The sequence below is a fragment of the Parasteatoda tepidariorum genome, chromosome 6, assembly GCF_982258835.1.
Source record: "Parasteatoda tepidariorum strain Cologne lab strain chromosome 6, Ptep-v5.0, whole genome shotgun sequence".
Lineage (NCBI taxonomy): Eukaryota > Metazoa > Arthropoda > Arachnida > Araneae > Theridiidae > Parasteatoda > Parasteatoda tepidariorum.
Genome location: NC_141760.1, coordinates 24712892 through 24740701, shown reverse-complemented (window position 1 = coordinate 24740701; position 27810 = coordinate 24712892). Strand labels below are relative to the sequence as shown.

At 29.0% G+C, this 27810-nt stretch overlaps 1 long non-coding RNA gene across 3 annotated transcripts; it reads left to right on the top strand.

The window, feature by feature from the left end:
- The first annotated feature begins 578 nt into the window (after positions 1–578).
- On the top strand, positions 579–27810 carry LOC107452100 (uncharacterized). 3 transcript variants are annotated; one of them, XR_011636447.2, is made up of 7 exons: positions 583–1157; positions 2655–2804; positions 6716–6800; positions 9070–9152; positions 10453–10511; positions 18520–18662; positions 21861–27810. It is a non-coding gene; the product is annotated as an uncharacterized LOC107452100 (long non-coding RNA). The 3 variants fall into 3 exon arrangements; XR_015434556.1 differs by lacking the exons at positions 9070–9152; positions 10453–10511 and having other exon boundaries at positions 579–1157; positions 2655–2827; positions 6629–6800; XR_001585154.5 differs by lacking the exons at positions 9070–9152; positions 10453–10511 and having other exon boundaries at positions 601–1157.

The following is a 27810-nucleotide window of genomic DNA, read 5'->3' as shown; positions in this document are numbered from 1 at the left end:
AGTGATAAATTTATGAAGAAAAAAAAAATCTAATTAACTAAACAAAATAAAGGTGCCAAATTCTTATGAAAAGAATGAAAGCAAAATTTCGATTGATATAGGTACTAGGGATTTTTCATAAATGTTGCTAAAAGGAATTAAAAACACGAAAGGCTTAGGATCACAATTTTAAATTTTATTTTAAATCGAATTAATAAATAAAAATAGTTATTGATGATAAGTCTAACAAATAATTATTTGTTAAAATATAAATATAGTAATAATATATTATATATAACTAAGTCAAATATTTTGAAATTAAATGAACTATTAAATGAATCAACTATTTAATCAAAGTTAGAACAAATGAACTTGAAAATTAATACAGTAGGTAATTGTTTGCTTCTCCTCTATTTCTGTTCAACAAACTTTAAAGTTTACACATTAAAAAAAAATTTAATATTAGGAATAAAAAAAAGAAAACAAATTTATTATCAATTTTTTAAAATTTATATACAGACATAATTTAAGACAACTCTGTGATATCAGCGTTGTTTTTTTTCCACCCTAGTAACTTTCAATATTTTAAACCGACAACTTTTTTAAAAATAAGATAGCAATTTGTGAACGAGACATTTTGATATTTATTACTTTTCCGAATAACGTGTTCCATAAATAGATGAGAAGGATGAGAGTTCTTGGCGTATAGTTTGAATTTCTAAATGAAAGTTTCGCCAATCATAGCAACCCTTTTAAGTAAAGAAAAACAATAACAGACATTACCCTTTCTCCTCTTCTCCCAACCTCACCTGTCTGTGAGTAGCGCTGGTTGTTGTTGGGAGAAGGAATCGACCAATAGTGTTGTTGGTAATAGCCATAGAAATTATCTTGCTGTTATTTATTCCCACTTATTTGAATTTCACATCGTTATCACTCCATAATAGAAAGATGGTGTTCATCTCTACTTCCGGTAAAGTTACGCCTGGTTGAAGTGGCAGATTTATGAAGTTTAAAAAACTGATTCGTGCTAATATTTATTCAAAAGTAGATCTGTTAACGCGTGTTTAACGGATAATAAATACTTTTTTTCAAATTAATGTATTATAATTAAATATATCTACCATAATGATAATGCTTTGTTTTTTTTCATGTATAAGGACCAAATGAAGAAAATACACGTGAGTAACAGAATAATGATCTAATATATTTAATTTAAATGAATTTGAAAATTAATTTCAAGTATATAAATTTTTTTTTCTGGATGGAATCATTTAATTTTATATATTTCGTGATAATTTTTGGTGTGTCTACATTTAATAAATTTTATATGCGAATGTGTAAAGCTCTTTTTAAGTTTTATTATTTAAGTTAAGAGTTTTAAATCAATATATATTAAGTCTCTCTCTCTCTCTGTATATGATGTCTATAGGTTAAGGTTTATAAGTCTTGTTTACACTTATGATTTATCGATTTTTTAAAAAGAAAAATATGATTGGTTGAAACTAATAGACATGTTGATAATATTCCCTTGATAATGCTTGCTAAATATGAATTGTAGTCAAAAGAAACATTTGTAGTTTATATACCTATTAAAAAAGCATGTGATCAAAGATGAGATGTTTCATTAAGATGTTAAGATAGATCTTAATTATTTCTCTGTGTATAAAGATCAATCAATTAGTCTTAAATTTGTGAATAATATTTTTGAATTTAAATGCATATAAAATTTCATGCATTTGACTTTCTGTTATAAACATAGCATTATAATATAAATAACTGATTTTATTAATATTTTTTTGTATTTGTGAATTTTTTTTTTTTTACTTTAAAAAAAGTAGCATTTTTATTAGGTAATTATTTACCAAGCATTTGTTATTAACAGGTTTTGGAAAAATTCTCTTAAAAATGAATTTTTAAAAGGACACTATTTTGCAGAAGAGATCTTGGCCAATTCTCTTTTGTTTACATTTGTATTTTGAAGTATATAAGAAAACTGAGTTTAGGTAAACCTAAAAGAAATCATAAAGCTACAGATGCTGAAAATTTTCTTTCAAAATATCACTAAAATTATAACTCGATTATGCAGTGGAGAAAGGAAGTTATCCTGCAATAATTTGCTTGCATTTTTATAATTTGAAAGCATTTTTTTCAGTTTATAATCCTCATGATTTATACAAAGTTTAACCGATATATATATTCTATATTTTAAATTTTAACACACTGATGGAAATGAAAAAGAATTTGCCAGGAAAAGTTTCTCCCACGATATAACATCTTCTCAAGATATTAATTGTACCTTTTACAATTTGTACTTCTAAAAGTAAAGAATTTGGTGTTTTTCAAAATTGCTTAAATTAATTTTAAAAAAAAGTTATAAAATTTATTATGCTAAAGTTATCTGAGCCCCAATGGCTCAGTGGTTAAGGCAATGAACTGTCATTGTAAAGAACAAGAGTTCGATCCCCGGTGGTGGCTTGAAGCTCAACCAGCTTCAGATCAATGGCTACTAGCTTGTCTGGGAAGTAAGTTGTGTAAACATAAACAGGCTAGGATTAAAGATTATTTGATATTTTAAATTTATTTCTAGGCATTATAACCATTTAAGATGTAGTGTGAGTTCCACTATTATCTAGGTGTCTAGTTTCATTCTAAATAATATTTTTTTTCCTTTTCAGATTCATTAGACCAAGCATTTTTGAAGCTATAGTTCTTTATATCAACTCTACTCTAGTATTTTAGTATGTCCTTTCAGTTGTTATTGTTGGCAAAGCTTGGAAGCAATATAGATCTCGCATTTCTGTTTTGATAGGAACTTACTATTATTCGTAAGATTTTCTATTTATTCTTTGTGTACAATAAATATTGTGGCACCATGTTAAATTTAACTTAGGGAAGATTTCTGCAGCAGGTAATCACTCAAGTCTTGGCAACTTCCGTGCAGCGACTGGTTGGAAACTAAAAAAAAGAAAACATAGCAGAAAATAACCAACTCAAAGGGTATAACTCGTTTCCCCCTCAGACAAACCTCTACATATTTTTTAAAAGAAAATTCTAAGTTAAAGACTCATTTGGAGCCTTGGTGGTTGCAGTTAGTGCAACAGATCACGATGCAGAAGTATCCCCTTAACTTTTTTAATCATAATAACTATATTCATAAATGGTTCAAATATTTGATATTTGTGTTAAACTCACTAAGTATTAAATTAAAGTTCTCTTGGAATCCGATAAACGAAAGGGTATATTTTCAGGGGTCTGTCCAGGCCGAATTTACTACCGTTTAGCGGTACCTTCACAAATTAAATTTTAGGAAAAACGGTAGTTTCACAAATTCTACTTAAGGAAGAACGGTAGTTTCACAAAATACTTTTTCGTAAAATTTTATTTTTATATCCCTTAAGAAACGATAAATTATATTTTTACCATGTTTTTGTGTTGATTTTTTTATATAATTTTTAATTTTTCACAAATTATGTCTAAATTTTCACAAGATAGGTACCTCTCAGAAAAACCTAGACAGACCCCTGATTTCGTTGTACCTAAAAATAAGTCTAAACAAGGCAAATGAAGCACAAAAATAAACATGCTATAGCTTTGGTCTATGATCAAGAACTATCCTCAATGTTGAGAACATTAAATGTTTGTGATTTTATTAGTGCTTTGTTCATTTTTATTTAAATGAATGTTGCAAAAGTTTTTATTCAGTAGTATCTAAAACTGATTTTAAGAACAAAATTAGATTTATATTGCGCAGTACAAACTTAACAAACAGGACAAACTTAATTATATATTTTAATTTAAAATTATGGCAACAGATCTTTGATTTTAATAAAAATTGCGTATTTTTTTTACGCGCGTCTCGCATAGAAGGATTATTACCGCCAAGAATCACGCATTCAATTTCAGAGTCTGTGAAAATTTCACATTTTGAAAATTATGGATTTCAGATAAATTCGTCACAACTGAAGTAATTAGTGTGACTGAGCTGATCACTATTGACTGAAGTGCTTCGTCACGATTGAAGTGATTATTCAAAAGCTCGATTCAGAATTTGCGGATCATTATAATCTATAAAAATGAAATCAAAATTTTTAAGACTATGCGGAAATTATCAATTGTTGAAATTAAAACCAAGAAAACCAGGAGGACAATAAAACCAATTCAAAATTTCCCGTGTGTGATATTGTAGGATTAAAACACTATGAAAATCTTTGGCAATAACTGACTAAACTGATACTGTAAATTCTCGTGGAATTGCGGATGAATCATCAATAATTGAGTAAGACATGCACAATTCGTAGACAAACATTAGGATTTTAATAACCTAGTGAAAATCCATTTTAATAAGTAGTTGAAAAAAGGATCCACAAAACCTTGCAGATTTACCGTGGAATCATCGCTAATCGAGTGGATTGAGAAATTTTTACTAACTGAAATGTATGATTCGGAATTAACGGTATGTTATAACGGCTTATTACAACATTGAGATTTTATAAACCATGTGGAAATCTGTAACAAAAACTTCGGAAATAGCTCGACCACACAAATTACTCGGATTTATACGCTGATGATTGTAATTGACGTTAATTATCGCCTATTTCTTGTTTTTTTATTTTTAAGTAAGGATGCTTGTTTAACGTAAATACCTATTATATGAAAATTTTTTTCTTCTGAACTTACCAAAGTCCTAATGATTCTATATATGAGACTTTCCACTGTATTTATTAAAACATCGACTGCCATAGGGGTCACCGACGACCAGTGAAGCTAAGATTTTTAGAAACACATAATTCGAGTAAATTGATTATATATATATATATACTAAAATCGTTTGAAAAAATTAATACAATATAGGACACACAAAAATCATTTTGGCCAGACTGCCAGCCATGTAAAATTAGCGTGGCATTCAACGTGTTAAACAGTATTATTTTTGTGCTTATAAGTTTACGTTATGCCTAAAAACTTGTTAAGCTAAAATTCCAAAGTTTGAAAAGTAGTTTTGTATTGATAATGCATTTTTGATAAAAAAGAAATCTTGTCCGGAGTATTTTAAATTATAAATATTTATACTTTGCATACTTTGAATAGAAATTATGTTATGTATTTTGTTGGTTTTTCTACTTGTTTTAATTATTTTGAATCAACTTGGGGCCGAGTTGAATATTGAGGCTATGCGATAAGAGCTTTGATACTATCAATCAATGAAACTTTATCCACCACAAAATCTGTGAACTACAAATAGTTTGTGGTCGCCCCCCTTTTACATGGTGGACGCTACTAGACTTCTCCATGTAAAAGGGGGTCTCAGGCGATGTGAAGACCACCCATAGGGTAAGCACAGAGGAAGATAAGAATTGATAGATATATGAAGATTTAGAATGAATTATCTTTCAATTTGCATTATAACATTTCTTCTAATTTGTTTTTGTGGAGTATATAATTTCATTGTGGAACAAAAAACTTGTGTGCAGGCCTCCTGTGTGACACATTCGTAGTCGATACTTGCATGCTCATTAACTGAGTATTTACCTAAAATATGAATTGTTACTGAAACTTAAGCTTGTTTACTTGGTAAATTTTTATGTCATATCATTCTTTAACATTAAAGTTAAAATTATCGTTTAAATGATGCTATTCTTTATTGATTAGATATCATTTTAAGAGAATAAGCAAGGTGACACTTCAATTTATAAAGATTAGTTACTTAATTGGTAAACAATAAATCACTTTATCCACTTGATCGTATCCACTTGATCACGTTAAAATAATCATAAAGTTGTAATTTTTATGGTTGCATTTGTCTTTTTAATATTAATTATGCTGTTTAATTTAAACACCTTGAGTTTTGCTTCTAAAAAGAAATGTCCTATGTTATCTATGCGAGAAAATGTCACGGTCACTGAAAGTCTCAGGCTTTTTAAATTTTTGAGGTTGGCAAATCTGTTATGTATTCAAATGCCATTTTCTTACATGTGAAATGAAGGATTGTCAAAAAATGGAATCTATGCAATGTTGACAGTTTTTACTATAAATTATTGTTTAAGATGTCTTAAAATTTTATAAAAAAAGTTATTAGCAATTAATTTTATTTGATTAGAAAAGAATATTGCGTAAGTGAGGAATATTTAGAAATTATAATATAAACATTAATGGAATTCAGAAATAGCTGCTGTTAACCTTGTTGTTTCCCTCTTTTGTGAAATACCCACTGTAAATAGAATCTGGATAAAGTCTTTCAAAACATGCATAGTGAAATTGTATGAATCAGTAAAAGCATTTTAAAAAATCAATCAAATTAACTAATAATTTAGACAGATTCTGTCTTGTCTTACTGCAACTTGTCTTACTCACTGAAGTCTCACTGCAAGAATTGTGAAGAAAGTTGCACCATATTTTAGCAATATGCAGGTATACAAAAATAATCGCCTGATTCAAAAAGACGAGTAAGTAGCGACAAATTCAAATTCAATGCAATTTTCTTCTTCAGCGCATGGCATGCGACGTTGATCATACGGGCACAATAACTATGAATGTATGTCGTGCGGCGCCAACAGATAAGAGGTTAATGAAGCCACCAAATGGGAAAAAAATGTTTCTAAAGGGTTCTTTGCATCCACTGTCTTCTATTTTAGTTTTTTTTTCAGTTCAGCTGAAGCTGGCACTTACCTTGTTTTGTGTCTTGTGTTGATGTGACTTATGAATTTTTATACGAAATTTAATTGTATTTGTTTCCTAGGTTTTTGCTTCTTAATTCTGGGAAGTTTGCTAATGTAGCTGTGAATTGGGGATCCAACTCATCTGTGCTAATTCTTCTAAACTGAGTATGTATTTGCATTATAAATTACTCAAGTAAAAAGTACATTAATGTCATTAATTTGTGATTGTACTATGAAATAGTTATTATTTAAAAAAATATTTTTATTCCAAATGTATTTATTATATTAATTTCAAAGTAAGATTATTTGTTTGCTTTTCAGCAACAAAAAAAAAACAAAAAAAAAAAATTAAAAGGACAAATTAAACTTTAAAAATTAAATATTAACTTATAAAAAATTGCATCTAAGATTATCAGATACTTTATGATTAGCTGGGCGCAAGTAAGTTATGCTATTTGTTTTGTTGTTTTTCTTTATTTTGGGAGATACATTTTGTTTTGCATTAAAAAAAATTATGATGAAAATAGTTAAACTTACTTTCACTCAGCTAAACATAAAGTAGGGATTATTATAACCTTGGTTTGAAACAGTAAGTTATAAATTATCTGGATGTGATTTCAAAAAAGTTGTGAAAGTTGTAGTCAATGAAGTAAGTCTAGTCTTCTTTTTAGAGATAGTCTGTTTTTTTCCCTGTTGTTATTCTTTGTTCAGTGTTTTCATTTGTTTATAATTTTTTTATGTTAATACAACCATATTTGTATTTCTTAATTTATGTTCCCTTGCTTGTTAAAAATTAAGTTTTCTGTATAAATTACTTTTAGTTCTTAATCTTGAATGATCTCTCTTTAACTTTTTTTAACTCTATTAATTAACTATAAGACTGAGTTTTAAAATTTTTTCTTGTGCAAAGTATTGTTTCTACCGAGATTTTGTATACTTAATTTGTGTATTATAAAGTTTATGTGTAAGACAATCAGCTACATAAATCTTGTTTGTTACAAAATGATATATTTTTGATAAAAAAATAAATTTCATTGCTAATTGGTTTGAAAATATATTTCTTATTGAATTCTGCAGAGGTGATTGTATTCCAAGTTTTTTTGCATCTTTCCTCTGGGTTTAAGAATTCGTGATTTCATGAGCAGGGCTCGTGATTTTTCTGCAAATATTGCATCCTGTCTCAAGTCCATTTGTTTGTGGGTTTCCATGAATTAAAAACTTATAATCCAAAAAAATTTTGAAACTTTTGCTAAACAAAATGTTTAAATAATTGCAGTTTTTCTGTAAATTGATTCTTTTCGGTTTTGTTTGGCAGATTTTCACCATTTTTGAATATTTGTAACTGTGCTAATATCACGATTCTTATTCACATGATTTTAATTTCAAACATAGATTTTCGTATTTACCTGATTAAAAGTTATGCTTTGCGACCCATATTCACTCAATTTAAAATTCCTATTCCTGTTCACGCAACTTGTATGCACGCTTTTTTACAATGCAATGTCGCGATTTATCTTAAAACGTTTTTAAAATCCAATATAGCGATTTATATTCACATGTTTTTAAAATCCAGTATTGTGATTAGTATTTATGTATTTTTTTTTTCAAACAAACAAATATAACTTTATTGAGAACAAATCGTGTAATCGATTTGTAATATCAAACATCAATTTTTGTATTTATCAATGATTTAAAAACTATGCATTGTGATTCGTATTCGTGCAATCTTAAAATTATGCAGTGATTCGTATTTACATGATTTAAGAATTCAATATCGTAATTAGTGTTTTTGAAGTCCAGCATGTCTATTCATATTCACACGATTTTTAAATACAATATTGAGATTTTTGTAAGAAGTAAGTTTGTTTCTTGATTTAGTTACTATAAAGTTATGATATTCTTTATTAGTAGGTAATTTAATTATAAATGTTAGATATGAAAATGAAATGTTAGATTATCATTTATGTATAAGCTATTTTCGTTCAAATCATTTTTAATGTTTTCAAGATTATTTGGCTTTATGAGTAATGTATTTTTATCAAAAATTCAACCACTTTTTATATTTTTAGAAAGCTTTTATTTTCCTATGCTCATTAGGTTAAAAATTAAAGTTTCAGCAATCTCAAGTCAGTTAACTTTTTTTAAAAATATATATATTGATGTAAATTTTATTTTTACCATATTTTTCTGGGAAAAAAAACGTCATGTTGTAATTAGTTGTTTTTAATGATTTCATTTATATCCTTTCATTGCTGCATAAAATTTTACGGGAAAAATCATTGAAATTTTTATTTTAAAATTTTATTAGATTTCTTACTAATGGATAAAATGGAATATTTTTGAATTTTATGAATATTTTTTATTCAAATAAAATGTTCCTTATTTATTCATTGGTTAATTGCTTAAAGTTATTTACAAACTATTTTTTTGCTAGATATTAGTCCCTTTTGATACTTATTGATTGCTAAAGTAGGTAAGTTTTGGGAAGTATCTTAAAGAATCTGAAAAGAACATCAGGTATGTATTATATCATTGTTATACAAAATTAATGTCAAACTATTGTACAATATTTGTAGAACATCACCTTTAAGTCACTTGTATCTATTTGATTGATGAATAAAATAGTGTGTTTTTATTTATTTATTTCTTATTTGTGTCTTTCACATTACACATTCATTAAAATTATTGTTTTAGGTTTGTTTAAATTTAAACAATTAATTAGAGTACTTTGACTTTGGATACATAGATTTTAATTAAATAATTAGATAGCTTTTTAAGCTTATTTTCATTAAAGAAAGTTTTTAACATTTTATCCATAGTGGCAAGGGTCTGTCTAGGCCAAATTTACTACCGTTTAGCGGTACCTTCACAAATTCAACTTCAGGCAAAACGGTGGTTTCACAAAATACTTTTTCCTAAAATTTTATTTTTGTATCCCGTAAGAAATGATAAATTCATATTTTGACCATATTTTTGTGTTGATTTTTTAATATAATTTTTAATTTTCACAAATTATATCTAAAATTTCACAAAATAGGTACCTCTCGGAAAAACCTAGACAGACCCCTGAAAGGAGTTTTCAAGTAAGTGAAATATCAATTGAATTGAAATGGGATTGCTTTCATGTAATCTCATGCATAACATATTATAATACTGTAGAAATTATAGCAAAGGAGAAAAAACTTTTAGTTCTGAATACAATTTATTTTTATTTTAAATTGCTATGAATATACAAATAAATTTTGATGCATTAAACATTGATATAAATCATAATAGCAGTTGAGACATCCTACGAATAACATTTTGACTTGTAAAACAGTAAGTATGTATTATATTTTTGATATAAAGAATACGCTAATTGAAAGTACACTGACAATCTAAGCATTTATCATAGTTTTGTTTATGTTATATTTTCTATTTTAATTATTACGATTGTAACGTTATTAGTAATGTAATATATGAATTATACGAATTGTAACATAGTGATTAGCTTTGTAAATTGTGCGCTTGTAACCAATATTACTGTTGTAATACTTTAATTAAAAACTATTTATGTAAAATGCTCAGGTTTTTATTGTCCTTGATAATAAGTTTGGCTATAAGTTAAAATGCTACTGTGCTATTCATGGAATGTCCCAGATTTTTATTTCGACAAAATAACTCCTAACATATTTTGAAGTCGTTTTTTGAGATTTTGTTATAATTTTGAATGCTTCAACTTTTCTTTCTCTGCATTTCATTTAAATATTATTTATAATAGAGAAGCAATTTTTAAGTTCATGATTTCATTATTACTCTTTACGTGATTCATTTATAGTTATTTAATGCCATGAGTCAGTCTGAATTTCCAAACAAATAAGTAGATTGGTTATTAAGGTAAGATGCTGATTCATTCTTTTTCTTCCTATCAGATATGACTATTTTTATTACATTGCAAATTTTGTTCCAAATAACTATTACAAAATGATTGCATGATGTTTAGTGTCAAAATAAAATGTTACTCACTGTTTTTTTTTTTAAAAATAGTAGTTCTTGAAGTGTTAAATGATATAAAATAGAATTTTTTACATTAATTTTTATATGCACAGCAAAGGAGTCTTATCTGCTACCTGCAAATGCTGTATATGATGTCTAGTCACATAAAGCAAATAAGCATTTAAAAAAATATTGTCTATTATAAAATTTTTACAATTCGTTAATGGGATTCAGTTGCAAATTAAACTTAATGTGGGAACAACTCTTCTCTTTCACCTTTGACTTTCTTAATATTTCATTATGATTATATTAATAAAAAATTTTAGCAAATAGTGAAATTATACCCTGAATAATTTTTTTTTTTTTTGAATAATGGTTGAAAATGTTTTAATTTAGTGCTTTGTGAGAATTCTTGTGGACTACTGTTCCATTTGGAAATCCTTGCATTAATATGAAGTATTGAGCAGTTCATTTATGAAACATAGTGAAAATACATCTTTCACAAATCTCATAAAGTTGACCATGTTCAGTTTCAATGCCGTTTTTCTAAGTGATAAGGCTGTTTAATAAAAAAAATTTTTTTGTATCTAACCTAAATTTGAAAAATCAACAAAATCTTTTTGAATTTTCTTTATGAAATAATTCAAGAATACAATTCATATTGAGGTATTTTCTATCTTTATTGTATACAACGAGGATTTAGAAAAAAATGTTTACAATAAATTGTTAAAATTATTCATCTTTTACCAATTAAAAAATAATAAATGCAAAACGACAGTTTTCATTGTAAATTTATTTTGCTCCACTGTTTGAGGAAAGATAGAAAATTATTAAAATGTCTTACAAAAATTGTCGATGGTAAATTTTCCATCTTCAGAAATTACAGGAAATTCTAAATCAGATTATTTTGATAAATGATTAAATAAATGTGATAAATGAGTATTATTTTGATAAATGATAATGTAGTAACTCAATTTTTTTGCTAAGTTTAGGAATTCCATAAATTTAATAAAGCAGCATGAGAAAATAGTTACAAAATTTCTATGTATTTGAAATATTTTCTAAAAGTTTTTGAGATTGCAGGAAAAAATTGTTCTAAATTTCTCTGGAACAAACAGAAAAATTAATATCCCTGAGCAATTAATCCATGAGAAAAAGTATTGAAATTGTTTTGAAATCATGCCAACAAAATTCATCTACTAAAATAATAGTTTATGTATATAATAATAATCACTTTTAATGACATGGTTCAATAGCGTGGTTTATTTATTCATTTAAGAATGGCAAGCATAAGTTTTGCTTCTAGGTTAAAAAAATAAATAAATAATTGGGACCTGCCACATTGGCGGACTAAAACAGAATACAGTGAAACCATTAGAAGTTGTCCACATACGCGGTGCGTCGCGTATGTTGTCAACTTATAAAAGAAGATAAATCTTTTTTTTTATCATTCCATATGTCTTATACTTATGATCAATCAAAATGGAAATAAATTTAATTAATGAAACAATCCTTTACATTTTCGTTTAGCTTTACAATAAGACTAATTATGTAGCCTAAGCTTTATATTAAATTAAATTGTTCAAAAAAAAAGAAAAAAAAAGGCATGAAAAGAACTTATCTAAACGTTTCTATGCTATCGAATTTAGTAATTTCATTTTAATTTGAAGATCACAATGGGAAATACTAATGCAAATTTTTTTATTAATACATGTCTTTACAATTATTTGTTCGATACATTACTAGAAAATTTTTTTTCCCAATGTTTTTGGCAATTTATTTTAATAATTTCGTAAAGACATCGAAAATATTGAGTAATTAGTAATTTATTGATTGGAACTAAATACATAATAAAAGGTTTCAAAATTGTTAAAAAAAAATGTTTAATAAAAGTTCTACCTCCTGGAACCCCTTTAACTCCTCCACGGAACTCCGAGGTTCCGTGGAACACCATTTGAGAACCATGTTGTTCTAGAAAATCGAGGTCAACTTCCAAGGGGGATCAACTTGCGAGGTATTATAAAAGTTTAAAAAAAAATCGTTAATAAATGTTCAAGTCACACTAGAGCTGCACAATGGGCTATTGGCGACAGTCTGGGAAACATCCCTGAGGATGATCTGAAGACATGGCATCGTAATTTTAAAAAATTATATAGACGATAAATAACAATTATTAAGTCCATTCGAGAATCGCTGCTCTAGATAGTATAGGTCAACTTGTAAGGTATTAAAAAAGTTTAAAAAAAAATCATTAAAAACGTACATAAATGTTCAAGTCTGTTACTTAAGATTTTACTTCCAGTATTAGAGTACAATTTACTTTACAACAGAGGACTGTTATTACATGCTTTACATAAATGTGAAAAGGGACATTAAATATAGTAATATTTGTAACATTCTGTTAGATTTAAAAATTATTAATACAAACATGATTTTTGCATACTAATCGCATGGTTAAATTTTTAATTATTTTTTTCAAGAATGGTTAGAGTAGGTTAACACTGAGTTTACGGACGTTTCTTATATACCTACCTCTACGAACACGCGTCAATTTGACGCATGAACGAATACATATAACAGCACCTTAGAAAGCAATGTAATTATATACTGTAAGAAAAAAAAATGAAAATATGAGATGTATATTTATGGAAAGTTTTTATTATTCAATAATTTTATTATACATTATTTCAATATTATACATTTATTTCGCGTATCTTTTACACAAATACTCAATTTTGTTTGTAAACTTTCCGCAAACAACCTTTTCACATATTTTACAGGTGTTATTGCTCCTGTTTCTTTTACAAAAGCCAATTTGGCAAGTCTTGCGTTCTCCCGAAGTACTAGATGGTGGGTGATTATAATCTTTGTTTTTGTATTTTTTCTTTTCTCCTTTTGCAAGTTCTTTGGCCAACTGAAATAGAAAATCCTTTCTGGATAATTTTGAAACAGTACACTGTGTTTATTGGCAACAGTTGTTTATCGCTTGTTTCTTTTGAGATCACGATATCGGATAACGGATCGAAGTATTGTCGGTACATTCCTATATATTATTGATGTGATGTTTGCATGTTTACTCAAAATTTTGTCTAAATTACGATCGCTTCAAATTGACGCATATCCATAGAGATAGGTATACCACAAAGAGAATTTCAATATTTCAACGCTTTTGAAGAGAATAGACTTCAATATATACGTATTTACCTCGATCAATGGATAAAAGTCATTACAAGAGATAAAATAAAAATGCAAATGGGTTTTGTAATTTTTCTTATAAAATTTGAAATGCGTCAAAATTACACGTCCCGTAAACCTAGTGTTAAAAACGTGAATAAAAGTTCAAGTCTGTTATTTAACAATTTACTACCAGTATTAGACTACAATTTACATTACAACAGACGACTGTTACTACATGCTTTATATCGATGTGAAAAGGGTAATTAAATATTGTTAAATTTGTAACATTCTGTTAGATTTAAAAATTATTAATACAAACTAATTTTTGCATACTAACTTCATAACATAAATCTTAATTAAAAAGGTTTTTTTTTTCCGGTTCTTTTAAGAATGATTAGAGTAGGTTAAGAATAAATCAAAAATTTTTCCTAGTTTACTATAATGCCATTTTTATCCTGGTTGTTATTCTCTTAAAACCAGAATGGGATGTTGATCACTTAAAAAGACTACTAACTTCACTCTATAGGTAAGTTTTTATTACAAATTTTTTCTAGGTTATCCTGATCGAATAAGCAGAAGTTTAAATAATATCAAAAAATAAGATTTTTGGAAAAATTATTTTTATAAAATTGCGGTGTTCAAATAAGGTAATTTTTAAGACGCTCAATTTCCATCTTGCTTCTTTATAAAGAAATTTTATAAGATATCATATTGATAATTCACATTTTATTTTAGGAGAAATAAGAAAAATAAGTAGAAAATGTGTACCCTGAATCATTTTCTCGGTATCCAATTTAGGATACTAATTCTCAAGAAATAGAAAACTTTGAACATATAATTATAAATGGCAGTCTTAATTCGTTATAATACCTTAAATTCTGTCTGTTTTCTGATCCAGAATTTCTCTGCAGTTTTTAAAATTTTTTTTAAAGATTTTAGTCCAACAATGGGTTATGAAATTCTTCGTTTTTATCAATTTCTAGTTCACGTTGAATATTCATATATATATATAATATAATATAGACTTTTTACGATAGTTCGCAAAAAATAAATTTAAGTGAAAACATTTATGTAAAAATAAAATGAGCATAGATGATGACAAATTAATTAAAATAAACGGTAAATTATTCAAAGGTATTTCAACATTTTTATGATCAAAATATAGGTTACAACTTATGAGAAATTATACAAAGATATCATTAACCCCTTAACGATCGGTTAATTTTCAAGAAAACGGTCATAAAACTGACTATTTTTTTTATCCAATCACAATTACACGTATTTGATTAGTGCTGGCATTTAGTTTGAAATAAACTAACTATCTACAGTTACATTAAAAATATCTTGATACTGCCATCTGGTGTGTAGAATGAGAAATAAAATGTTTTCTGGGGAAAAGAAATGAATTACTTTTATTCTTATTACCTCGTTACTACTGAACACTCCAGCCCGGAAATATCACGGGAGCGAGAAATTGAGGGCGAAACCTCACCCCATCATTTTCACGAGAGCTAGAAGGAAGGGGTGAAAATGTAAATCATATTTCTTCTCTAAGAAAGCTTCTTAAATAATAAGGAAATAATTTGAAACTTAAAAAGGGTTATTCGAATTAAAATTAGTAAATTAGTAAAAATTAGTAAAAAGGTACGACGATTTGGAAACTTTCAAAATTACCCCCCCCCCCCAAAAAAAACTCTGTTTTTTAACTGAATTTTATTTTCTTTCCTTGCAACTTAAGCTGCAAATACTCCCATTTATTTAAACGAAATTAAGAATTGTGATTGCCATTCCAATCTAAATTAACTGTTTCAAAACAGGAAATTGTTGAAAGTCTCAATTCATCCTTAATTTGCCTCAAATTGAAAACTTAAAATTTTTATGTTGAAAAATCATTTCTTGATTTGCTCCAAAAAATTAATTTCTGTTGTTAATTTTAATTCATTTTGTATCATTAGTAAATTAATGCCCTGCAGAAAGGACAGTTTTTTTTAATCACTATTCCAGCTGAAGTAAAATTATCGCTCATGAAGCATAAAGCTGTTGCTCTAAACTATCTCTGAAAAAAAAAAAAAAATTCGGTTCCAAATTAAACAATATCACACAACCTAGAATCATAATATCGTATAAGGATTAAATTTTCAGATTTTACATAGCATAAACTGTTTCCTTAAACTTTAAGGCTGTTTAAGCTTCAGAGTGCAAGCGCGAAAATTTCCCCACAATACGCTAAGGGGTTTAAATACAGCGTTGTGGGTAACGTAAGATAAACGCTTTGCAAAATTTCTCAATTATGGTTCATTTTGGCACCGTATCAAGATACTTGCAAATTTGAACGATGCTGCAGTTTAGGTTTCCAAGCAAAAGACATTTTGTTATATCATTGCAATTTCACTCTCAATAACTTTCTTTCATTTGTTAATTTTAAATCTCACTTGGCTTTTTTTTTAAAAAAAATCATAAGCTGATGTGGTAAGATAATTTTTTTTTATGCTTAACGAACTTGTTACCTAGTTAATTTCTTAAACTTAAAAGATTATACTATTAAATTTTTAATTTACAAGAAATGCAAATTAAATTGACTTACTTGTGACTGCCGCGTTCTTGAGTGCAAAAATAGTTATACAAAGAGTTAATTCTCGATTTTTAAAAATTGCTAAACAGATTAACTTCTAGACTCCAGCGAGCGGAAAATGGTAAGAGACTGAACAAAGTTGTACCTAACAATAAAAAGTAGGTGTGTTATTTATTTTATTAGTTCTTAATCTTATTACGTCTATAGGTGGCTTACAGCAGAACTCCTCCAGACTTATAGTCGGGAACTGTCTACTACTATGGTAATAAGCGAGAGCACATTTCGAATGGAGGAAAGAAGGTATCGACTGGTTTACTCACGACGATCTATGCCAAGATTAAGACAAAACTATTCACCCTTCACTCCTATTCGAAGTGTCTTTTCCTCGAAACCATAGTACCCGCCACGACGCGTGACGGATGTCTGGAGGAGTTTTCCTGAAAGCCGCACTATACTAATGGCAACACTTAGCATGCTTTCCCCATTAGAGTGTGTGGAGAGTCGTAGGAGAGGGAAGTACGGCTGTTTCTCTTTTGATTTTCAAACAGATAAAAAAACTTCTAAGTTAGGAAACGACATAGAACTGAAAACTGCATTGAACATTCTAAAAGAAAGCGTAGTGGAAATTTTAAGAAATATTTGTGACAATTATATATGAAAAATATAAAGAAAAGGGAAAATATCGTAATACATTCCTATACAGCTGTGAAGAGGGAAAAGTTCAAGACATGGAACCGGTCTCTTCCCCAGATGGCGTGATTTTTTTATTAATTAATTATATCTCTTTGGCGAGTTTTTTTTTTTAAATTCTGGAAGCAGTTTAAAATGCGTGTTAACGGTACTTGAGCTCTAGACACGGTACCTGTCTATTGACCGTGAGTTCTGTTCATGAGCTGACCAGAATGAAAAACTCATCGACGATCTATCGTAGGCAAGAGTTAGATTTTAATTACAAAATTTTAATAACTATTGGCAGAAATAGTGAGGGAAAAATAAAGGAGAACCTACCGTGGTATATATTTTGACTCGTGCTGTTTGAAAAAAATCTTTGATACGAAATATGTCTCGATGGGATTTTCAAAAAAATATCGGTCGAAAAATTCAGGATTCATCCATTTTTTTCATGCAAAGTGAACGACTTCAATGTTTCTAAATTTTCTTTTTTGAAGAAGTGCGCAAACTAAGTTCCTTGCTTGCAAGTTCAGAAATATTTCCTCAATTTTAATGATTTGTTCTACGTCCATCTTTTCCCACCAGAAATGATTCAAGTCGTGTGTAGAAATGTCGGCATATTCCTTAATATTCGAGTCTGTTATGCATGCTAGTCGTTTTGACACTCTGTGGCAATTTGTGAAAGGTGAGCAAAGTAATTCCAATTTTCCTATGGATTTTAGTGTGTCATAGCCCAACTAAAAACAACCTGAAAGTTAAGGTATTAAAATTCTAAAAACATATTCCTTTAATTGTTAACACAAATGAAAATATGTAACACAAATGAAAAATAATATGAAAAACTTATAAACTATTTCTATTCGCTTCAAGGATCATAGTGACTAAGGTACTAAAATTGCTTGCTCAATTACCTCCTAAAAATTATTTTCACGCTGATAAACAAAACACTAAATAGAAACATTTCTCAATCTGGCCAAGATTGCAACCAACAGCCTAACTTTTTTTTAAACTTTTATATATAGAGCTTTTAAATGTAAATTATCAACTGCTTTTTTGCCTTCTAAACTTTTCTTAGAGAATGGTCAAAATTGCTCTCAATTGACATATCCGTTTCATCAACAGTAGCAATGAATTCATTAGAGAACTTAGTTTTTTCTTGTCGTGTGTTTTGACATAACCGATGCACGCCATTAACAGCATTGCTCCCACCCTTTGTTCTATTCCATCATAGAACGATTTTGCATACTCTTGAAATGGTCTGATTTAGAATGAGCCATACGCAATCTACAGTGCAACTCTCTTACCTTTATTTATGATTAAGAGTGGCGTTGCTATCGCTGCTGTATTTCTGACCCTGTCACGAGTGCTCACTTTTCATATGGTCCACCCTTACAGATCTAAATTTTTTTTTTAACACTATGATCAAAAAAAGACAACAGTGTATTCATTGCCTGCTAGTTAATTAAAACCATTCTCGTCCATTTTCAGAAATTTTACAAGAAAGGTAAGAAGAAATCTCCAGCAATTGGCGATCAAAATGGGCTACAGATGGCGTAGAGCAGAGCTCTCTACCCATGGCAACACTTCGCATGCTTTCACCCTTAGCGCGTGGAGAGTCGCAGAAGAAGGAAGTACGTTAGATTCTGTCTTGATTTTCAAATGGATTAAAATCTTTTAAGTTAGGGAATTATATGGAACTGAAAACTACGTTAAACATAGTTCTAAAAGAAAGAACCATGGACATTTAAAAAAAATATTTTTAACAATTAAATACGAAAAATATTAAGAAAAGGAAAATTGTAGTACATTCTTATACAACTGAAAAGGGGAGGAGAAAGAAGGGGGAAGGGCTAAAGGCATGGAACCTATCTGCTCCCCAAATGGCGTATTCCAGCGTTGCGATTGCATATTATGGTCATTATGTAGCGCTTAATAGCCAATCAAAATTTAGACAACTTTTCAAATAGTTAGAAAACTTCAGTTCCAACTGTGTGTCTGATGGCTTATTAAGATTGCTCAATCGTTTTGTGACCACGGAAAGCAGAATTAATCACCAACCAATATTATGGCAACTTTCTGAATAGTTACGGGGCTATGTTTAATTGAACTCCATCACCAAATTCAAATAGCAATTCGAGATTCATTTTCTTCCAGCAGAATTTGTCTTATTTTTTGGCTTTGACACATTACTCTCAAGCTTTAGGCCTGAGTCTTGTCTAATCTCAGGACCTCAGGCTTTTTTCCTAATCAGTGTATAAATCCGAGGATGAGCACATTTTGTATGCAGTCCTCAAAACTTTTTTCTAGATCAGCAATTTTGCAGTGCTTTTGTGCTTCACTCTGCAATAACATTTCAGAACATACTTTTAAAATGTAATCTTTTGGTTGGATTGATGCAAACTGAGGTGAAGTCAGTGGCTGGAAAAATGTCTACACGGTGTGTTGACCAAGTTAAGGATGGCCCTATAAACCATTCCTCACAACGTTGCGAATTTGGAGGATATTCTGTCTTATAACAAAAATCCAGACTTATTTCTGTTCTTCTTACTTAAAACAAACTTAGGAGAATTTGTTAACTGAGAAGACAAACCAGAATATGGCTTCAGAATTTTTTTTGTAAAGCATTTTTAAAAAATTCTCTTACCAACCACCACTGGAGTTAGGAAAGGGCTCAGGAGAAAAGTTTTATCTTTTTCATAAAAAGTACTATAATTAAGATATTTCTTTGAGGATACATTTATATCATCAATAATAATTAAATCTGCTAATACATTTTACAAAGAAAGAAAGAAACGGCCTTTGGCGGGAGGCAGCGTACCTAACCATACATGTAGAGTTGCCCAGCAACCGGTTCACAGGTGACATACCTCCTGACAACATTTTTGCTCCTTATGCGCTGATTCTGAGTATATATGATGCTCTGTTAAATCTGAGTATGTTGTTCACCCTGTAAGTTGTTTTTCTGGTATAGCATACCGAACCGAGCAGTTCTCCGCTTTAGTTACGTATTCTAAGAGCTGGACTTCTCTTTTCTGTATTCTTTGACTGGGGATCGAACCCCGATTCTTCATAATTACAGTTCAGTACCTTAACCACTGAGCCATAGCTGCTCATAATAATTGCTAAGTTAAAATTTGATAAGTGTCTTTTTACACCGTTTAGTAGCGATAGTATTAATATAAATTAGGTATTAATTTGGATTGAGTGGGTATTTTGGATTACGTGGGGCTTTTAATTGATTTTCCTAATTTAAGTCCGAAACAAACTTGCGTTTAAATTTTTTCAAAGGGAAGGAGCTATTTTTAATTTAATTAGTTTAAAGTATAAAAGGATACAGGTAGTTAAATTTTTTTTTTGTTTATTTAAAGTGGAATCTCGACGACCATCCTACTGATGTCGTTTTAGAAGTGTTTATTTACGCATAAACTTAGTTTTTTTTCTTCAATTTTAATAAAATGCTGTTATAATTCCTCTATACGTTAGACCTTCAAAATAAAATTACTATTTGGACGACATAATGTAGAATTAATCATTTTATGGGAGTGACTTATAAACGTTCAGTAGGTGAAGTTGGTTGCTTTGGTTTTCCTAAGGAAATTTGAATATCGCAATTTTCTTTGTTTCATTTGTTTGCTTTTTATAATTAGTTACTTGCAATTAATCACATGGTTGTGTCTAATGAGGTTGTGCATAGAGTGTTAACGATACAGCTTTAAAACTTGGGTTGATTATCATGCTGCAAGCGACGTCACGCGTGTGTGACGAACTTGATTGGCCACGCGTGACGTCGCTTGCAAGTATCCAATACACAACGCGAATGGGGCGAAGCTTCTAAACTGTTTGATGTTAAGTTTAATGTTTATGTTTCTCTTATAAGTAAGGTGATCTTTGAAGCCAGGAAAGAGGTTTAATCGGTTCTAATATGTAACAAGTTCTGCTTTGAATATGTTTGAGAAAGGTGAAGGTGATCTCTGAAGGCAGGAAAGAGGTTTAACCGGTTCTAATATGTAACAGGTTCAGCTTTGAATATGTTGAGAAAGGCGAGAACCGATTTTGTTTATATTCAGAGCAAAAAAAAAGAAAAAACGTAGCGAAAAACTTAACGCTTTGGTTTTATGATCAGTTAACTTCGCCACCTCACTTAATGAAAATTTGACAAGTTGTCCATTACTAGTATCGTTTGATTTGATAATCAGAGTTACTATTTCTGTTAAAGATAGCATGTTATGTTGCTCGTGCAAGAAAAGTATCTTAGTGCGATTGAAATCTAGGGAAGTCCTTATAAAGCTTAGTGAAGAAACTAACTTTGAAAATCGAGGAAATCAGCTAACAATTCAGAATTATTGCTGCTTTGCACAAATGGCTCATTCAAAAAAGGATCGGAAGATCTTTTTTTGACATCTATCTGGGACAATAGTATAAATCAGTTTTAAAATATCTTTATACCTATTTGACAGGAAGACAATTACTAAGTAATATCGAATTTAAATGCTATAGTGTCATTATAAAAAATAAAAAAAATCCTCCATTTTTATAGTTTATGGACAAAAATGGATTAAACCACAATGTAACCTCTCTAATCCGAATATTTCGATTATCCGAAGTAAGTCCGGTCCTAATTACCCGATATACGAAGTTCTTTGTAATTGTTTATGTTAATTTTTATTTTATGGGAGAAACTAAGTAGGTTCAGACTAGCTTTCATTCTAAATTTTGCATCTGCTGTAACACTTGGGACTGGGCATTTTTTAACTTAGCAGTCTTTAAAGTGTGTTTATTAACATCAAAATACACAAATAAAATTTATTATTTTTGTTTCTCTATTTCAGGGTTTCCTTAGAAGTTAACAAAAGTGTTATACCAACGTTTATCGCTTCACTGAATATGCTTCGGAATTTTCAACCATGAGATGTGTTGCAGCTCAGAAAGATGCAAGTCATTAATCATTTTAATTTGGTGACTAAGAGTTAAAGAAAGGTAGATAAGAAAAATCCGCCACAACGTCTGTAATAGAGCATTCCATGTGTGTAGATTGAGATTAAATTAAAAACAAAGTCATTGAAGATAAAAAGTAATGGGTTTAGAATGTGTAATGGGCTGTGTGGTAGACTAGGTTTCTAATCATATGTATAATTAATTTTTGTTTGTCATTGTTTATTTTCATTTAATATAAATGAGGTTAAATTTTATTATAGTTGCAACAATATATGGTCTGTGAAATCAAATTTTTTTTGGCGTGTAAAGGTTAAAGCATTTTCATAAGTTAATTATGTTTTTTTTATTTATTATTTAAACGACTTAAAACTCCTCATGCACCACAAAGTATATGATTATTATGTTTATAATTATATTAATTATAGTTTATATTAGTTAATTATGTTTGGCTATTGAATTCACAAGTGTTAGGTGTGCAAGAATGACGGGAAATACGTCAACATATCTTTAAAAAAAAATTTATGCATTTGATATTATTTTGAAGCATCGTATTTTTCGAAACGTGTTTCTGCTCTGATATTAACACTAGATTGCCCAAGGCAGTCATTTTGACTGCTTTTTAATTTCAATTAGAAAAAAAATGATGTAAATAATGACACAATTTCTTAGAATTTTGTGACTTTTATATTTATTTTAATTTTTGATGTTTACTAATAACTTGTTATGTAACTGAAATAATATCAAAAATATAAAAAATTATTTTAAACAAATTTCTTTATATGTTAGTTATTCTTTCACAATGCAGTCATTTTGACTGCTTTTGGGCAATATAGGTATTTCAGTCTTTCTAGTGTTAAATTATTAATTTTTCCTACATAAATGAAATTTACATGATTGCACATCGAATTGGGTTTCAAAGCAGAGTTGTGCAAAAAATATTTTTTTTTAATAACGGAATCAAAAAGGAACTATAAGAAAACGTTTAATTTTGGTAAATAATGCATTTCGGTAAAAATTGTTTTTTTTTGGGGGGGGGGGTTTAACGAAATGAGGTGCTAACTAATAAAATTAATCAATAATATTTATTAGCTAGCAGTGGGTAGTTTTCTCCAATTTTCTGGAAGCTTGATATAGAACTTTTTAGTGATTTGCCTTCTTTTGGTAAATAAGAGACACACGACTTTCAATTATCGAGTATGATCGTTTTTTTCCCCTCCTCTCATTAGACTTAGTTTATGACACCATTTGAATTTGTGACACAGAGTTCGTAATAACATTTATATTATGCGCAGTTCATCCGGTTTTGTTTCTTGCACCATTAAAATCTAAATTCAATTAACCGTATATCTGGTACCAATTAATCCTATTGGTATCATAGTCATAATGAATAATCAATCAGCCGTATATTTTTTACTACACGCGTGAATTAATACTTACGTCAAAATTTCGCAAAGTGTTAGTAAGTTTCGAGGTTATCTATTTTCTTTCTTTTTATTTTACTTCAGGAATTCAATTCGCATGTCGCAAATATTAATTTGACGCTATTGTTCAGTTGCGCTAAATTTCTTCCATGAATTTTTTTTTTAACGATTTTCAAAATTAAAGGTTATCATTGAATGAAAATATTTGCATTATTTCTGGCAGAAAAAAAAAGCGTGGGAGTTTTTAAATTTGAAAGTCGCAGTAGAGATTAATAAAAATGTAATTGAAATTTTTAATATTTTTCTGAGATTGTATTTAACTTTTTCGAAAATAATGCTGAAACCGTAACTTCTATTTATTGGTATGCGCAATTTTGTGTTATTTGAAACGCAGGAGTGTTTTAATTGAGTGAATATTAGGTTTGGTTAACTAATTCGAATTCAGTTTCTAACCTAACAAAGCCAGTTTGAATAATGTAATCTATATGAAAAAGTAAGAAAAGAAATAGGTATGGATCTTTTGAAACATTTAAACATCTTAGGCACTGCTTAGAATGCATTATTGCTTTTTCCGTGATTTCGACACTTTGCACATTTAAGAGAAGGGGCAAGGTTTCGGCTTACTTTATGTAAGTTTGCTAAGATTTTACACAAACGCGCAACTCTAAAAGGTTTAGGGTATTTAGTTGGTATTTCTTCCAGTCATATAGTGACGGAGAAGCAACTTAGTTAAGAATGCCATAAAGTTCACCAACATGCTTTTACATTCTATGCTTCTTGTAGACGGACCGTGAATTCTACATTTTGTTGGATTTGATTTGACTTGAAGTTTCAAATGAAGATTCGTAAAATTTTGAGCCAAGATCATAAAACTAAGGTCATTATCGATACTTACGTTTCACTGCGATGTCTACATTTTCGCAGGTTGATTTGTTAAACTTTGAGTCGTGATTAAGAATGAGGTCTTAATAGATACTTCTGATTCCAGCTGTCTTATCATGATTCTTATATTTGGTACAGGTTGGTTTATCTTGCAATTCAAAATGAGGATTCGTGAAATTTTGTGCTGTGATTAAGAATCGGGGTGATTTTAGACTTCTGATTCTTGCCTCTTTACCGTGATTCCTACATTTTGCACAGGTTGGTTTGTCTTACTGCTCAAAATGAGGATTTCTAAAATTCTGAGCCGTGATTAATAATCTGAATGATTTTTATATTCCTGATTCTTTCCCGTTTACCGTGATTCCTACATTTTGTACAGGTTGGTTTGTCATTAGTTTCGCAGTGACGATTCGCAAAATTCTGAGCCGTGATTATGAAACAGAGTCTTGAAAAATATTTCTTATTCTTGTCTTTTTACCGTGATTTCTACATTTTGCACAGGTTGATTTGTCTTGTTCGTAATGAGGATTCGTCAAGTTCTGAGCCGTGATTATGAATTTGAGTGGTTTTAGACTTCTGATTCTCGTCTTTTTACCGTGATTCTTACATTTTGCACAAGTTGGTTTGTCTTGTTGTTCAAAATGAGGATTCGTAAAATTCTGAGCCGTGATTATGAAGCAGGATCGTTATAGATATTTCTGATTCTTGTCTTTTTACCGTGATTCCTGCATTTTGCACAGGTTATTTTGTCTTACTGTTCAAAATGAGGATTCATTAAATTCTAAGCCGTGATGACGTAGGATAGTTATAGATATTTCAGATTCTTGTCTTTTTACCGTGATTCCTACATTTTGCACAAGTTGGATTGTCTTATTGTTCGAAATGAGGATTCATTAAATTCTGAGCCGTGATTATGAAGTGGGATCGTTATAGATATTTCTGATTCTTGTCTTTTTACCGTGATTCCTACATTTTGCACAGGTTGATTTGTGTTGTAGCTCGAAATAAGTGAATTCTGAGCCGTGATTATGAAACAAAGTCGTTTTAAAGACTTTTACCTGAAGACCTTTTTTTTTTTTAACCATAATTGCTTTAATTCGAGTAATTTGATTTTTATTTGTATGAAAAGAGGATTCATAAAATATTGAGAAGTCATTATAAAGCATAAACATTTTTTAGCTTCTGTTTCTTGTTCTTTTCATCGTGATTCCTACATTTTGCAAATTTTTGATTGGATATCGTATATTGATAAGTGTGTTTACACATCGAATATGTATAAGTCTCGAAATCTATCGAATCGGAAATTGCAAAAGTTCTTTGCTTTTCTTTCTAATTCTTGTCTCTTAACTGCAATTCCTACATGTTGCACAGTTTTTCTTGACAAATTGCAAAACGTAGTTTGCAAAGCATTTAGAACTCAAAAATAATATGTCTTAAATCATAGGAAGATTCTTTGCTGTATTTTCTAGTTCTTGTCTCATTACCGTGATTCCTACATTTTGCACATTTTGAGCATGGAGAATAATACTGACTACCTGATCCTATAGAATCAATCTAATTGGTGCAGCATATTTATCGTCTGTGCCATAGTAATCTGTGATATAGTAAGAGCATTGCTAAAGATTCGTGCCCTGCAGAAAACATTCTTTCTGTGAATTACTTCTCAATTAAAGTTTTCCATTTAGAAAACTTATAGGCCGAGGGTTTTACTTTACAGTTGTTAAAAGGGTGGTTTTGGTTCTGGAAACGTTTACTTCTTTTAGTTCTTACTTTATCGATATTTTAAATTGACTTTCTTTTCTTTTCTTATGTAGTTTTCGACAAGCAATATGTTTACTGTGGTTCTGCCATAAAGCGTCCAATTTATTAAATTAGAGTTACACGAAAGTTAAGATAAGAGTTTTCGCATCAAAGGATACAACTTTTGCTTCAATATTTCGTAGCATAATTTGTAGTGCAATATTTCTTTAACTCTTTAAATAATTAAGAGACTTTTTTCCGTATGAGGTTTGTTCGTTATTTAAGCTTGATGCAATCTTCTTGCTGTAGGACGTATAAAGAAAATCTTTTCTATTATTTTTGGAACAGTTTCTATTTTTTTCGGTTGCTTTAGTTTATTCAGTTGCTTTAGTTAAACTGTTCTGTAACAGGAAAAATCAGAAATAAAAATGATTTTCTTAGTCGACATGCGTTTAATTATTTTTTTACGTACTTAATAGGCTAAAACAATTTTGTAAAAAGATGAATTTTCATTTTTTTGCGTTTATATATGAAACAAAAATTAAATCTTTCTCTTTTATTCAAATCTTTGTGTTTATCTACATTTTCTACATTTTTTTTGTTTATTGTATAAACTACTTTTAAGAAATAATTCACATAATGTGAATTCTAAATAAATTTAACATACACTCTAATAATCTAATGTACTATATAAATATATATATATTTAAAGTTTTAGATCGTTTCTCCGACAATCCATCATTATTAAAATGCGATGCAAGGACAAAACCGGTTGATTACTACTGAACTTGAAATTCTCATATATTAAACCTGAAGATTTCTTTTTGAGTAAAATTAACGCGTTTTTAAAACATTTACAATAATAGTTTGTACACTGTTTGCAGCGTATAGTGTTTTTTGGTCATTCTACCATTTCTTTTTAAGCAAATCTTTCTTTCTTAGCTAATTGTGAATAAGAAATTTTTTGGGGAATTTTGTTCCATAAATAAAAATAACTTTACTATTGCAATTAAGTAACAATCAAAGTTTTTGGAAACTAGCATATTAAAATCTACAAAATCGCTTGTGACATCTTTTCTTCCATAATGGCAACATAATTTCATAGTGATTCACACGCATTCAATTTTTTAATTTAATATCCCAGAATCTATTCCCCAAAACATTTTATGAAAGAAATATTCAAATAAAACTATTCATTTATTTAATTAATTTAATCATAAAAATCTTTATCGTTTATAGAAATTATTAAAAATATTATTATGAAAATTACTGAAAATGTGATGAATTAAAAGTAAAATTTTATTCAGTGTTAAAATTTTCATTAGCCTAGTACTACTTTAAAATAGAATACTATGCATGTGTTTGATTACTTATTGTTAAAACATTTTAAGCAATAATAAAATAAATATATATTAATGCATAACCTATAAAATAATTGTTTGTCGTGAATCAAAAAATTTATATGCGATTCATAATTTCTTGTCATTATAAGTTATAATTACAGAAGTAAAATCTGAAATACTAGTAATCGAACTTAATTTTGGATGCTTTTTTAAGTCATAATGGTACGCAATTATTAATTATTTGATGGAAGTGTAACACGTGGAAAAAATAATGCATAATATTTACTATGCGTTATTGTGCATATTTATTATCATTTTTTAACTATTCATATTTTCAAAATTCATTTGATTTTATGACACATTTCCTATGATTGTAATTTATTCCTGCATTTTATATTGTGCCGTAGTATTTATGTTATGTAATTATTTGAATTAATAAAGTCTTTTTAGTGAGGAAA